We start from the raw sequence: 14,502 nt of genomic DNA on the forward strand, positions 1-14,502 counted from the left end.
TTGCAAGGTGTTTGAGATGACCTGTTCAAGTTCTCAGTCTCACTGGCACTGGCTTACCTGACACTGTCCAGCTGGATGAGGTGTTAGTTCCATATATCATCCAGGGAACCACTCAGCTTGAAGTTTAGTCACTTCCGCATGAATGGAGGAAAACAATTATTGCCCCAAATTGAAGAAATATATTACATTTAGAGAGAGAAAAGAGGTGGAGAGAGAAAAAGCACCAACAAAATTTCTAGGTGGATTGTAGCTTAGAAAATCCTTTGAATTGACAGCTCCATAGATTATCCCTTCCTGAATTGATGTGGAATTTATATAAGGCATAACATATCTGCACTTTGATGTGTGAACTAGTTCATATAATGCATGGTTCTATATAAAGTCACGGCCAGTGCAGTTTAGTTCAACAAAAACATCTTTAGTTGTGTGAATGAAAAGTTGTGATTGGCTTAATTTGGACAAACTACCAGATGGACACGATGCTTGTGCATGGGTAAATAGATCAATTGCATGACATCTTACGAAGTCATGAACTTAAGTCAAATATTAAGACAATTAGAGAGTGAAAAGTTTGAGATTAAGGAGGATAACACTTAAGAAGTTAAGTTGTTTTGTAAGTAATATACTTTACAACCTGTACAAAGACATCAACATAAACTGTGTCACCTCTTATCCCCTCCCCTACCCTTTCCCCGCCAGTTCCTCCCTCCCTCACCCACCCACCCACTCTCCCACCCACTCCACCACTGCCTCCTCTACTGCTCCACTTAATTTGATAATTAAAATTCCCCAATCTAGATATGATAAGTTGTCAATGAAACATTTTGCAGAAAATTTCTCAGATGGAATGAAGTTAACAATTAAACAATTTGCCGAAAATTGTTGAAATTGACGAGATACGATTAGTTGTTAATTAAACATTTTGCAGAAAATTGTTCAATTGCTCAGTTAAAGCAACTGAGCAATCCAACGTTTTTCTGATTTTTGATAAGATATTATCTTGTTATCTAAACAATTTACTGAAAAATGTCCACTTATGGGGCAAAGTGTTTCTTATGTTGATGGCACTTTTAAGCTTCCGTACATTTGGGCACCTTTCAAAAAGAAAAGCTGCACGTTGTTTCAAAATCCTAGTCAGCAGGGATAGATTAAATATCAAACAATAGCAATTATCCCTGCTGATCACACCCAGTATTATATTTTTAGTGCCTCAGTATTGTGGGAAGCTGCTGTGGAACAATATAGAATTATGTCCTATACAGCCTCCCTTACAATCTACTCCTATCTATAATATTGTATCGATGGTATGATACACTCCTTTGAATAGATATATATGTCACTTCCTGCCTTAATCCAGTCCGAAAGTCTGCAACCCTCTCAGTAGTTTTAATCCCTCCATGTGTTTCTTTTTATAATTTTCTGCTGTCTTGTACAGAAGATATCTAGATGCTTTGAGCTCTGAGCTGCAGTGACAAGGATTTTACTACCTTCAGCTACTACAGCTGTGGGCCAAGAGTTTTATCCCATTTAATACCGATGTTGTGAAATGGTTTTTAATTTCAGAGTGGTTGTCGTGATCCCATTACCAAATGTTATCTAACCTGGAAGTCTCCGATTATAAGTCAGAACCGCATCGTACGTAAGAGAGCTTAGCCCCTCGGCAAATACCGTACACGAACTCGCAAGTAGTCGTACTGTACCCTTATTATAACTGCTGGGTTTATTTATAGAGAAGGCGGAAAAAGTGGGTTATGCACTCTTATATACAGAGACGATTTGCAAGGCGTGATCATGGTCTTATGTATGTTAATTATACTTAACTTCTCGAAGGTATTCTGTGCCAGAGCAGTGCAGCCGTGGTTAAACGGTTTGATATCGCTGAGGGCAGTGTTCAAGGAGTTATTTACCAAATGGAGTAAACATTCCGTATTTGACGATGATCGTGTCTGCTGGTTTCTGGGTTAATCAGAGGGAATCATTGTCGTGTTGACGTTGCATGTCCGGAGATCTGTCGCCACGGATCTAAGCGAGTCAACCATTAGAGAGACTTTAATTGGCATTGGAATATATGCGTGGTGTCGTCAAAAAATGTTACAGAAAATATTTTTCGCTATAACAGCCATGGATAATGTCTCAGCACCATACCCCCTAGAAAATTAAAATGTCGGAGCTGACTTACGATGTGAAATTTATTAATTTTAGGTTTATGAATCAATTTTTTTTCAAATTGAATTGTGACTTAATATTTCTGGACAATTTGGGATTTCTTTTTAGAAGTACTGTAATGCTGGTTGTTTGTTCTAACAATTTGAGGGTAGGGTAGCAGAGGTAGGGGTCTTATTTGAGGGACATTATTTTTAGAATTGGTTCCCAGGGATTTTTCTTTTGCCCCTAATGCCCACCACATTAATGCACTCTTCTGGCAAATTTGAATATGTCAGGGTTTAATCGCCATGGTGATAGGTTGTGTAATTCTTTATCAAATTCTCTCTAACATTTGTCGGAGGAGTAAAGGAGGTAGTTGTGGTGTGGGTGGGTGAGGGTAGAAGGGGAGCAGGGGAGGGGTCTAGGGTATATGCTTTACTGGTGGCCATGCACTAGTACCTTAACTACTTTGATCAATCAATTAACACGCAACACGTAACTGTTGGCAGTTTTGGAATATATTATATTCCACACCATTTATAGGTGTGTGAAAAGACGGTTGAAATCGGGCAATGTTGGTGCCCTCGATGTACATGCAACACCTCCAGGGAATTATTTTGTAATTTTCATATTTTTGCTAGCAGTTTTGAAGGCTCTGAACATGGTCTCCTCTTAAATTAAATGGTTCTCGGCTGTGTTTCGAAAACTGCTCTACATATTTTTGCATTGATATATTTATTCCCTGCTCCTCTCCTAATACCCCCCCCCTCCCCTCACCCCCTCGCAAATGGCAATAGTGCTGCTAGAGACATTTCTAGTGGATTCTGAGCAGTCACATAATCGGCAAAACTTTGATCTATTTGGAAGAAAATATAATTATAGAGTAACTCACATTATAAAGCTAGAATTGAAACGCTGAAATCACCAATACTAAGTCTCTGAGAATTACAGGGCTATATAGATTATAGGAAAACCATGTGGCTTGGACATGTGGCAAGACAGGGTGGCTTTGCACGTGCTGCGATTAGTGGTCTTCCTGCCGGTACTCGTCGGGGCCCTGGCAGACCTCGTCTTCGATGGGTCGACAATATTATTTCATAGTCAGGACTGTCATCTGCCGAACTAGTCGATGCTGGCATACAACATGTTATAGAGTGACTCACATTATAAAGCTAGAATTGAAACGCTGAAATCACCAATACTAAGTCTCTGAGAATTACAGGGCTATATAGATTATAGGAAAACCATGTGGCTTGGACATGTGGCAAGACAGGGTGGCTTTGCACGTGCTGCGATTAGTGGTCTTCCTGCTGGTACTCGTCGGGGCCCTGGCAGACCTCGTCTTCGATGGGTCGACAATATTATTTCATAGTCAGGACTGTCATCTGCCGAACTAGTCGATGCTGGCATACAACATGTTATAGAGTGACTCACATTATAAAGCTAGAATTGAAACGCTGAAATCACCAATACTAAGTCTCTGAGAATTACAGGGCTATATAGATTATAGGAAAACCATGTGGCTTGGACATGTGGCAAGACAGGGTGGCTTTGCACGTGCTACGATTGGTGGTCTTCCTGCCGGTACTCGTCGGGGGCCTGGCAGACCTCGTCTTCGATAGGTCAACAATATTATTTCATAGTCAGGACTGTCATCTGCCGAACTAGTCGATGCTGGCATACAACATGTTATAGAGTGACTCACATTATAAAGCTAGAATTGAAACGCTGAAATCACCAATACTAAGTCTCTGAGAATTACAGGGCTATATAGATTATAGGAAAACCATGTGGCTTGGACATGTGGCAAGACAGGGTGGCTTTGCACGTGCTGCGATTAGTGGTCTTCCTGCCGGTACTCGTCGGGGCCCTGGCAGACCTCGTCTTCGATGGGTCGACAATATTATTTCATAGTCAGGACTGTCATCTGCCGAACTAGTCGATGCTGGCATACAACATGTTATAGAGTGACTCACATTATAAAGCTAGAATTGAAACGCTGAAATCACCAATACTAAGTCTCTGAGAATTACAGGGCTATATAGATTATAGGAAAACCATGTGGCTTGGACATGTGGCAAGACAGGGTGGCTTTGCACGTGCTACGATTGGTGGTCTTCCTGCCGGTACTCGTCGGGGGCCTGGCAGACCTCGTCTTCGATAGGTCAACAATATTATTTCATAGTCAGGACTGTCATCTGCCGAACTAGTCGATGCTGGCATACAACATGTTATAGAGTGACTCACATTATAAAGCTAGAATTGAAACGCTGAAATCACCAATACTAAGTCTCTGAGAATTACAGGGCTATATAGATTATAGGAAAACCATGTGGCTTGGACATGTGGCAAGACAGGGTGGCTTTGCACGTGCTGCGATTAGTGGTCTTCCTGCCGGTACTCGTCGGGGCCCTGGCAGACCTCGTCTTCGATGGGTCGACAATATTATTTCATAGTCAGGACTGTCATCTGCCGAACTAGTCGATGCTGGCATACAACATGTTATAGAGTGACTCACATTATAAAGCTAGAATTGAAACGCTGAAATCACCAATACTAAGTCTCTGAGAATTACAGGGCTATATAGATTATAGGAAAACCATGTGGCTTGGACATGTGGCAAGACAGGGTGGCTTTGCACGTGCTACGATTGGTGGTCTTCCTGCCGGTACTCGTCGGGGGCCTGGCAGACCTCGTCTTCGATAGGTCAACAATATTATTTCATAGTCAGGACTGTCATCTGCCGAACTAGTCGATGCTGGCATACAACATGTTATAGAGTGACTCACATTATAAAGCTAGAATTGAAATGCTGAAATCACCAATACTAAGTCTCTGAGAATTACAGGGCTATATAGATTATAGGAAAACCATGTGGCTTGGACATGTGGCAAGACAGGGTGGCTTTGCACGTGCTACGATTGGTGGTCTTCCTGCCGGTACTCGTCGGGGGCCTGGCAGACCTCGTCTTCGATAGGTCGACAATATTATTTCATAGTCAGGACTGTCATCTGCCGAACTAGTCGATGCTGGCATACAACATGTTAAAATCAAACCAATGACAATTTTACATCACCATAATAACTTGCGTAGTAGAGGGCTTCGACGGGTTCTATCCTATGAAGAAACATGATGATAGATTATAATTAGGCCTACAGAAACGTAAACTCACATTATAATGCTGTACTGTACATTGTACAAATCGGGAGCCGGGGATTCACTCGGTTGTGATGTACCGTGGAGGATGTGACGTCTGGAAGTATTTAATTAGCTTTTGTTTTTATTAGGTGACGATTCGTCAGACACGAGGGTAAATCATTGACAGCTCATCCGAATTCTCACCCGTCTTTTAATGTACTCCATCTTGAATCATCGTAGCAGGTGATGACAGCGCTCTATGTAGGCTGCTTTTGTTTTTCTTGGGCAATTGTGCAAAAGTTCACAGCACTAGAAAGTTCCTGGAAGTAGGTTGCGTGATTTACCTCCATGCATCATGCAGTGAAAGAGCCATTATATTTATATATATCTGTATGTATATATCATTATGTATGTATGTATATATATATTTGAAATGATATACATATATATATATATATATATATATATATATATATTTATATATATATATATATTTATATATAGATATATATATAGAATTGAAATCGTAGTGAGTTGGAAAATCAAGAACAGTGAAAAAACTTCCAGCCTCCACCGGGATTCGAACCCGGGCCTCCCGCTTTATATGCGGACACCCTAACCACTAGGCTATTGATGCTGATTGTATGTCCAGAGGTTCGAAACCGATATAAGGAAGGTCGTAATTCCACATAAATATATACACACTTATATGTAATATTTATTTACTTACATACAGAACGCATGCAATTGTCATAGTGTACTGTTAAACTATTTGGTATATTTTACTACTCATATCAGTACAGCCTACTGCTCTGTATCAAATACTGCTAATATACGTACAGAGCCTCAATTTGCCTTGAAATACTTTGACTGCAAATTTTTGGTTTTTGTCTTTTGTTTGTTTTGGTGTTTTCAAGGAAAGCAAAATGTTAAATTGTGACATTTAAATTATCATCCCATGATCAGTCAGATGATCAAAATCAAAACCTCCATGATGAAAAAACAAACAATAGTTTCAAGATAAAATGTGACGCAGAATGGCATATCTACTCTCGATGCATAGCATGCATGAACCGCAGTTACAAGATGTATATTAATGATAAATGTGTATAATTGTTTCTAGGTATGGGGAAGTGACTCATAATGTGTACATTCACGGCCGTCCTAATTAGTTCACTTCAACCATCGATTGGTTCTGTTCATCTCAACAGCAACATATTTCGGGATGACCTCATCCAACACCCTGGTTTTATTTCAGTGTATTTAAATTAGATTATTTTCTTCCTTTATCTGTTTCGTATATAACAATACCCATGGAAAGTTTAAAGTGACACAGTGCTCTCTCTCTCTCTCTCCGCTCTAAAGGAATATGAGAATGACCAAAACCAGGGAGTTGCTACTACTGTAGCTCTAACAAAGACTATCTCCAAAATGCCTTATGTCTCCATTTGGGGAGTATGTATCACCATCCACCCAAGACCAGGATATCCTCACAATAACAATTTCATTTGTGTTAAGTTTCGTATCCTCTGTAATTCTGAGAATAATACACCCACCTGAAATGCTGAATTTTAAAGAGGATTTTGAGAGCCATACAAGCGCTTCTTTTGATAACTCTTGGTTGGCCGATTTGAGCTAGACTCCCACTTTTTTTGGGTTTTTCATCCGCAAAAACAGATGATAGCTTTAAAGAGTAAAAATTTGTGTTGAAAGTTTAGTGAACCGTCGCTAACGAAGATTACAGATGTCACCCTCGCAAAATGATTTCATAAAGTTGAAATAAAGACAAATTAATGGCTTTGCATGCCTCAGGCATATATTTATAGATGTATATATAGATATATATGTTTATATGGTTATATACAAATATATATATGTGTACACATATGTATCAATACTTTGGTTGTACTAGAAAAGGTTGTTTCATAGGTTGGGCTTCAGTGGAAGAATCAGGCCAGTTAGTGAAGCAATAATATTTCATTTAGTGTTGATATAGGTACTTGCTTATTGAAAATTCTTTGTTTATGTGAAGAAGAATCATATATGTAGTTTCCATTAGCATAACATGTTTTCTTCATTAATGCAGTTTTAAGCTAATTGTAATATTTTGGAACTATTAAAAGCTCATACCAACATGACTAAGTCTTTAAACAGCTGTGGCTTTGAGATTTGTGATAAGTTAAGCTTGACTATACATTTAGGTCATCAGTTAACATATTAGGCTTCAAATATGCTAGAAAAGTCAAATAATGGCCACCCATGTTTCAACTTCAGTAAGCAGTTTACACCAGCCTCAAAAAGTATGTTTCCTCACTAAATAAATTTCTTTTGTCTAAACAATGAACCACCTCTCTGCCTGGAAGCAATTTGGAGATGCATTATATTTAGCACAAGAAAAGTACTTTTGAAAACTTCTAGCATAATAGCTTGCTAAAATTTGGGCCGAATACAGATGATCCTTTAGTCCCCCCATTATATATTTTACTTGGCCTTAATTGTCCAAGATGGCATAAATGATTTGAATAGAAATATGACTATGCATCGACGGAGCAGGTGGGACTGAGATGACAGCCCCCATAAAGTGGTAAATTTGGGAAGAATATTGGCAATTTTCGGGCAGTATATTACTAAGGCTAAGTGGAACATGGCTCAGACCAAACCCCACCACATTTTGTAAAAACGGTAGCTTATGCCTATGATCAGGAAACCCACATTTTACCATGATTTTCCCATGATACATGCATAATCTGTAAACTTACTTGTGAATATAATAAAATACTATTAATCACCTAAGTAAGGTCAATATTTGTTTGTTAAAATCAGTGGCCAAACAAAATCCACTATCACGTATCAGGCAAACCCCAATGCTACCCTGGCGAACACCCTTTGATTTGAACAATTTCGTTCATTGCTAAGAGAAGTCTGCGTTGCATGGACATTCTATTCTACAAATTTTCTGATGATGTGATTGGCTGATAGTCAGCTGCAAACATTCCAAGATCTTTCAGTGCTCAGATAACACAAACATCGTCCGACAAAATTTTGTGTAAAAGCTGCTATCATTTGTGTTGCATAAAAGTAAGTTGGCCTGACGTTTCGATCCTAGCAGGATCTTCTTCAGAGGCTAAATGAAAAGTAACAGTACAGTAACAGAAGGGACAAAATCATGCACAGAATACAGACAGGTTAATGAGCACGGTGAACACAATGAGATGGATGAAAGGGGATTATAAGTGGACAAGGGATGGAGAGAAGAAAGCTCATTTGTGTTGCGGCGTTTATGTGATGCTACGTACAGGATACTATGGATCGGACATCTGTCCGTAGATTGTCAGCTTTCAAACAGGATGAGTAAAGAAGCAAAATCAAATTCAAAACTGGCGCACCGTTTGGTTAAAACGGGCCGGCGAGATCCCTGTCTGCCTTTTTAATTATGATTATTTTATCTACAATTGGCCTATGAACGTTTTTAATAAAGCACATTAAGTCCACCCACTTAACTTACTGGACCATGCATTTACTCCCCTGCCCCCTAAATTCATGACGGGTAGCACAGTATTTCGTGTCTTTGATGTTGTATCACATTTTGGAAAATAACCGTTTGCACTGGTTGCCCCCGTGACTGACAATGGAAGCTGAATAAGCCCCGTTGGTCAGTGATTCAGGCCTAATTATCAATAGCTATCCAGACGTTCCGGGCCGGGCGATCCCAAGCAGACCTTATTGGGCCAACACCTTGGCACCCCGTTCCCAGGAGGCTCACTGCACATACTACATCTATTAAAGTTCTACCACCCAAATAAGCCTTAAAATAAAAATAAAAAGTTTCAAACTTACCATTTTCTGTCACTGCTACAGCTATACAACAGAATACACACTAACATGTTGTAGGCCTATCACTCAGACACTGTGTATGCATGATGTGTTTGTAGATCGAACACGTATTGTGTGCTTGTGGCATAGCCAAATGATCCATTTTGGACAGTGCATGTGGTACAAACCCATCATTCATGTACAGAAATCACAAAATTCCTGTCGACTGACCGAAGTCAGGATCTTTAATAATTTTACATAGGGAGGAATATAAGAGTTGTAACAAATTATGACCCAGTATATATGTAAGTGGTTTAAAAAAGTAGGTGGGGGGGGGGACATTTGATATTGTGCCCCCTATCTAAAAAAGTTGGGGGACATGTCCACCTGTCCCCCAACAGGATTGATGACCATGCATATTGCATGTGGTTTTTGCATCCATAATAAACCATTTGTTTTTCTTTTGTCCTTCTTCAGATTAATTCGAACCATTGACACTAAATTCTCAGCGAGTGTAACTACGCCAGTGGTTGTGCAGTTAAAACACCCCCGTCTATAACCCTGCAGAGGCTATGAATGGATCGAGCTGTCTTTATCATTGTGATTGGGAGAGACAATTTATAGTTCACACATTGGTGAGTATTTTAACTAATTTTGATTTATCTTTGCAGCGGTATTGATATTTAGATATTGACATTTATTGATATGGGGAGAGGTTGCCGTAGACCAGGGTTTCCCTAACTTTATCCCCCCACGAACCCCCTGTGGATGTCAGAGTTGTCCACGAATCCCCGACTTTTCGAGACGCGATCTGAGTCATTATTATACTATAATACGCATAACAGTGCTTCGTAAAAGATCAAGTATCACATGCATGGTACGGTACTACTATGGCAAACATATGCGTATGGAATGCGAAAAGAGTTTGTCGATAGGTACGACTTTTGTACATTACTAAATTATATGATATATCAGATGTTAGCTCAAAAATTACTCTAGTTTTGACTTTCAGAAATGTCTCACGAACCCCCTGGGATGGACTCACACCCCCCTTGGGGTTCATGCACCCCAGTTAGGGAACCCCTGCTGTAGACATTAAGATCATCATGCAACACATGATACTGTAAGTCTGTTAGCAATTGTCAGTCAAAGACCTCAGTATGATTTCCATATCTCAAATATTAGTTAATCTGTAATTATTATCAGCAAATATTATTGGGTTGCTCTAAAAAATTATAGCTAGCTTTTAAGCTGATTTGTCTGTAAACGGAGGAATTATGCCAGTGAAAATTTCATTTTAGCCTGTACATTTCGTTAAGGACTTGCATGAACTGTTTTGTAAGCTTGTGGCTAATAACTGTGAAATTCGCGTCACGATTGAATACACATAAATATCTTGTGACACTAGTAGAAGTAGTAATATTCATAGCACTGTTGCTCAAATTTTGATATTTCTGGACAGTTTCGGCAATATTTGAAAAACTTTTTTTTTTGTGAGATTCAAATACTTGGGTTCTGATCTGGAATCTGTTCGATGCGGTTTTACACCAATATTTTCATGTATTGATATGCGCCGTTTATCAGTGTGAGTTGTTTACAACTTTATACATCTTTCTGTCTATACCAGTAAATTTTGCCTAAAAATCACGTCGTATTAAATATGGCAATTAGCGACGTCGCTGTTTTAAGGGAAGATTCTAACAGCTGGAGGGCACTCTCTGAAGTGACTAATATTAAACATTTTCATCTGTCGCAGAAATTGAAGACTTTCGAATAACATCTACTTCACCCTGTGAAAAGTTCTTAAAGAGGATTCATTGTTTACTCTAAAGTTGCTTATAAGCCGTAAAGATTTACATGATCTGCACGTTGATACTGACAGATTGGGGCTTTTGCGGTTTTTCTAATCTCTTGTGGTTTTTGCGCTTCTTCTCCTAGTCTGGATTAATCTTGGGGAAATAATAATAGGAAATATTAAAAAAAGAAAAAAAACGCAGTCTGACTGTTAGAGTTATGAAACATAAATTTTCCACCGCAAAATTCAGAATTTCACGTACACACGTGTCATGTGGTTACGGCGGCACATTTGTGGGAAATTCATTACAACATTGGATATTTACTTCACAAAAATACTGAATGTGAAGGGGGGTGGAGGGGGGAGGGACATACGGGGTGGGAGATTGAGGGTAGAGTGGGAGGAGGGAGGATGCAGCACAGTATGACAAGCTTTGTATCTTTCATGGTTTACACTTTGCAGCTATTTTGGTTTTCTTGAATTTCGTCTCTTTTTTTTAATGTGAGATTAACACATCCTAATCCCTTCTGGCTAAATATATGGTTGTGCAGTGTACTTTGCAGTAGGTGTTCCTATACAAAACAAATCACTTTTTTTAATAATTCTTAATGCTAACTTCTATACTTTACACATCAAACACGCACAAAAATTAGGCTGAATTAATCTAGAATCTATTCATTTCTTTTTGGGTTAGAATCTCTAATTCCGATGGAAAGCCAACAGTGCATGAATTTTTGAACACCAAGTCATGCAAGCGATAATCATGATTTCTCCTGAGAGAGCCACTTTGTCAGTTGATAATTTGCTACATCAGAAAATGCCATAATTCAGTTAAACTTTGTAATAAATGGCTGTAATTTGCCATGGTTTATCAAAATTTAGCCTGATGATATATACAGTACCCCAGATATCATAAATAGATTCACTAAGGCCTAGAATTTCACATTTTTAGCGTAAAAACTGCAACTTGCCGGAAAAAAAATCTGCTGGCTTTAATAAAACTGAAATGCACCGTAATTGCCATTTTCGTGAATTACAGCACACATGTTGACTGTGTCGGCTGATATGGATGGGAGCAGCCCACTGATACTTGCTTCTCATAGTTTAGCCCAGGGGTGGGCAACCTACCGCCCGTGGGCCACATGCGGCCCGCCAGTGATTTTTTTGCGGCCTGTGAGATGTCTCAAGAAAATGGAAAAAATAAATCTATTTTCCATCAGAAAAAACGAGCTAGCTGTTTAGAATTTATCGGAACTAATGATGCTGTCAGGTAGGCCTATTATCCCCATTAATTATCAACTGTACTGTATTGACATTATGTTTTTGTGAATACAGATTAAGTACACACACCTATTGCTTGAAAGTCCTCGGAATCAAAGGTTTGAAATCAACAGCAGGTCGTTGGTTAGGTGCGGCCCAGTCAATTTTCCACCCCTTATATCTGGCCCATTCATTCAAAAATGTTGCCCACCCCTGGTGCTGCTACTTAAAAACTGTGCTAATCTGTGCTGTACAATTTATAGCCACTAACTTAAAAATGCAACTTGTCTTAATAAAAATGTGCCGGCTTTCAATAAAAAATATTATAAAATCAAATTCCCTCTGCCATTTGCTGACATAACAGTACAAATATTTATGATAATAGGTTTAGATGTAAGCAGAGGAATGATATATTTGCCTATCGTTATAAAGTAGCAGAGAAATTCAGCACTTAATGTTACACTTTTGATCAAGAGAAATCATATGAGATTATTCTAGTTTTATACCAATATTCTGACATTACAGTACAAATAGTTATGATAATAGGTATAGATGAAAGCAGAGCCATGATATATTTGCCTATCATTATAAAGTAGCAGTAAAATTCAACACTTAATGTTACACTTTTGATAAAGAGAAATCATGTGAGATTATTAGAGCATTAATATCTGCTGGCAAGGAAATTGCAGTTTGACAACGGAGAAAACTGGCAACTAGGAAATCCACCGGCATTTTAAGCCAAATTATATAGCATAATAGCCCGAATTTGGAGGCAGCCTTGACCAATCAGTACCAAACAAAACCAAAATTCAAATGTCAGTAAATTTTAGCGATTTGGGTGTTCCGGTAAAAATCTGTCCCCGATAGATGTATCGATTTATGATAATTGATTTAATCCAAGTTTCAAATTAGCATTCATGTAAATTTATAAACCATTTCACCCGTCCATTTTCCACTCATAAAATATGATGATTATATATGGTCTCCCGTGGACTATATAATGATTATAAAAAAAAAATGAGGAAATTGGAATATTTTTTTAGACCAATTTGGACCTAATTGGGGAATATATATGAGCAGCCTTTGGCCATGATTTTAGATTTCTCTCTCTTTGGGTAAAATATATCCTTACTCTGTGCCTCCTTAAAGTAAGTTAAAAACCCACTTTTTATTGAGCCTCATTTTGTCATCGCATATATAACCAAAAGTTTCGAAACATAAATTCATGGCTAAACATGCCTACAAGGTTTGAAAAAAAAAATCAATTGTCAAGAAGTCATTTGATATATACATATATTAGATAAATAATGGCCATTACTCTGAAAAAAAAACTGAAGTCATTCTTTTTTCTTAAAGTAAAACAGATACTTTTTTTTAGACTATTCTTGTGTTTGTCAATCGGGGATACTTTGGTAGACTGCCAAATGATAAACACAATGACGAAATTAATAAATTGTTGACAAAATTGTTTTCAGTGAATATCATGAATTTCCAGAGAAAATACTCGATGTCTCTGTAGGTTGGCGCTCTCGTGCATATCGACAGAGGGCGCTGTCATATATCGGCTCCTGAAAATATATTTAGAATTTTATAATGCCTTGTCTTGACACTGAGAGAAGTTAATGATTAAACTAATCATTCACTTTGGATGAACTAATGTTGGCTCTTTGTTATATAGTTTCAATATACATTGTGTAATTGTGTAAGAAACATTACCAAATATATGGTAATATAACTAACTATGTGTATTTGTTACATTCAATTGAGTTAACCATACTTCAGACTCGAATGTATGTAAGTTATATATAACAGCTTCCTGGGTATGTTAGGAAACATGTCTATACATGTCTCCCTATGAACAGACTGATATAATGATAGTACTGCTCAGGCGCGTAGCCAGGGGGGGGGAGAATGAGGCGACCGGCCCCCCCTTGAGCATATTTTTTTGTATTCATTTTTTTATATCGCTAATAATTTCAAAATAAAAAAAAGTTAGATGCAACTTACACATTTCGCACCAACTCATGGTGGCACTACGCTTACATATTTTTCGCCCCTCCCTTGGCAGGTTCCTTGCTACGCGCCTGGTACTGCTACTATAATTTAGCTTAAATTTGATTATCAATTTGACAGCTTGAACTGTTGCGTGACAGAAATTATGCAGGTTCAACCCCTCCCCCCCCACTCCCTGCAGTTTTGGCCCACATGAGTCCCGGCAACCCCTTGGCTTTGCCTTACTTGCAATATACTCAAGCACAAATTTTCTATGAATATAATTCCTTCATACAAAAACAAGCCTACAGTGCTGCTAGGAATATAATGTCAACCAAAATAAAAATAGCAAATACAGA

At 38.4% G+C, this 14,502-nt stretch overlaps 1 protein-coding gene across 4 annotated transcripts in view; it reads left to right on the forward strand.

The window, feature by feature from the left end:
- The window catches only part of LOC139976256 (uncharacterized), a 112,146-nt gene that overhangs the window by 90,925 nt on the left and 6,719 nt on the right, over nucleotides 1–14,502 (forward strand). For all 4 annotated transcript variants that reach the window (XM_071984892.1, XM_071984893.1, XM_071984896.1 and 1 more), the window contains one exon: nucleotides 9,574–9,731. The gene's annotated coding sequence lies outside the window, so the exon portion shown is untranslated. The remainder of the gene's footprint in view (nucleotides 1–9,573; nucleotides 9,732–14,502) is intronic.

The sequence above is a fragment of the Apostichopus japonicus genome, chromosome 11 (genome assembly GCF_037975245.1).
Source record: "Apostichopus japonicus isolate 1M-3 chromosome 11, ASM3797524v1, whole genome shotgun sequence".
Classification (NCBI taxonomy): domain Eukaryota; kingdom Metazoa; phylum Echinodermata; class Holothuroidea; order Aspidochirotida; family Stichopodidae; genus Apostichopus; species Apostichopus japonicus.